Below are 2,161 nucleotides of genomic sequence, written 5' to 3'. Positions count from 1 at the left end.
TTCAGAGACCTTTTTTATTTTTCTGGAATGCCTAGTATTTGCATTTAATTTTGTAAGCTTTAAATACACTCACGCAGCCGGGCTCGGTGGCTCAGCCTGTAATCCCGCGCCTTTGGGAGGCTGAGGTGAGTGGATGGGTTCGAGACCCGCCTGGGCAACTTGGCGAGACCTCATCTCTACAATAAATCAAAAAATAAGCTGGGCGTGGTAGCGCACGCCTATAACTCTGGCTACTTGGAAGGCTGAGGCGGAAGGATTGCCGGAGCCCAGCAGGTCGAGGCTGCGGTGGCCGGGAGTGGCCACTGTACTCCAGTCTGGGTGACAGAGTGACACTCCAACTCAAAAAAAGAAAAGCATAGGCCGGGCACAGTGGCTCACACCTATGATCCTAGCACTTTGGGAGGCCAAGGTGAGAGGATTGCCTGAGTTCATGGGTTCGAGCCCAGCCTGGGCAACTTGGAGAGACCTCATCTCTACAATAAATAAAAAAATTAGCCAGGCTCGGTGGCTCAGCCTGTAATCCTGCGCCTTGGGAGGCTGAGGTGAGTGGATTGCCTGAGCCCACGGGTTCCAGACCCGCCTGGGCAACTTGGTGAGACCTCATCTCTACAATAAACCAAAAAATTAGCCGGGTGTGGTAGCGCATGCCTGTAGTTCCAGCTACTTGGAAGGCTGAGATGGAAGGATTGCCGGAGCCCAGCAGGTTGAGGCTGCGGTGGCCGGGAGCGGCTACTGCACTCCAGTCTGAGCCACAGAGTGAGACTCCAACTCAAAAAAAAAAAAAAAAAAATTAGCCGGGCATGGTAGCCATCATTAGCTGTAAGCATCGTGCCACTGCACTTCAGCCTGTGCTACAGAGTGAGACTCTGACTCAAAAACCAAAACAAAACAAAACATAGTAGTAGCTTTTACTACTCAGTGAAAAGCAGTTTAGTAATCCACTGGTAATGATTATGATAAACTAAGTTGGAAGACATTTCCTGAAAGCAAAATATTTAGGGAAAATAGACTTTTGTATAAAATTATATAATGCTTCTAATAAGAATAGGTAGATTTCAAGGAAAGCACAAACTTATTTTATAATAAGTTAAAGCCTTAAAAAATTCAAGTGGAAATTAAAATATGCAAAAATGTGTCTATATGCTATAAAAGATCATTTTTTTTCTTGAGTATACCAAAGTCATGAAATATAAGGTGACACAGCAAGATTAAGGTTTGGGAACTCTTCCAAGGACATTTTCTTTCTACACACTACTTCCATCCTTCTTCATATTCTTGTTTGGAAATCCCCATCTGTTGAAAGGTGCCCAAAAAGGCCAGAATGGAGCCACCAGTCCATGACAGTCCACTGTCCTATTATTTGCAATCAATTTCAACTTATTCTTGGGTTTGTTTTCTGATGTAATGCGCCATTCAACCTGTCAGTAAAACTGTATTAGCATGTCTCTACTTGCCACTATCTCACTGCAATAGAGATTTGGAGATCTTCTCTTTAGTGCTTAACCTTATACCGCAAGCATACAAAGGAGAAATTCTCTTCCTCTTGAAAAACTGTTCAGTGTGTATAGTGCCCTGAGAATAGAAGTAGGTGTGGTCCACTCTCATATGTTGTATAGATGCTTCCATTTTATAGGAAGAAACCTGTTCCATGACACAGGAGAAATTGATATATCTCATTTTCACTTCTTCTTTTTTTTTTTAAGCAGGATTTATTTATTTATTTATTCATTCATTTTTTGAGTTGGAGTCTCACTCTTTCGCCCAGACTGGAGTGCTCCCGGCCACTGCATCCTCTACCTGCTGGGCTCCCGCGATCCTTCCGTCTCAGCCTTCCAAGTAGCTGGAACTACAGGCGCGCGCTACCACGCCCGGCTGATTATTTTATTTATTGTAGATATGAGGTCTTGCCAAGTTGTCCAGACGGGTCTTGAACCCGCGGGCTCAGGCAATCCACTCACCTCAGCCTCCCAAAGCACGGGATTACAGGCTGAGCCCGACTGAAAGTAGGATTTATTGAGAGGACAGAAAAGCTCCCACAGTGGGAGGGGACTCGAAGGGGTTGCCCCTCATTTTCACTTTTAAAGGCAAAATTTTAAATATACTTTTTTTAAGCCGGGCTCGGTGGCTCAGCCTGTAATCCCGCGCCTTTGGGAGGCTGAGG

This window comes from Carlito syrichta, unplaced genomic scaffold (assembly GCF_000164805.1).
Source record: "Carlito syrichta isolate Samal-C Ts95f unplaced genomic scaffold, Tarsius_syrichta-2.0.1 Scaffold311588, whole genome shotgun sequence".
NCBI classification, from domain to species: Eukaryota; Metazoa; Chordata; class Mammalia; order Primates; family Tarsiidae; genus Carlito; species Carlito syrichta.
Note: the sequence above shows the minus strand (reverse complement) of the source record.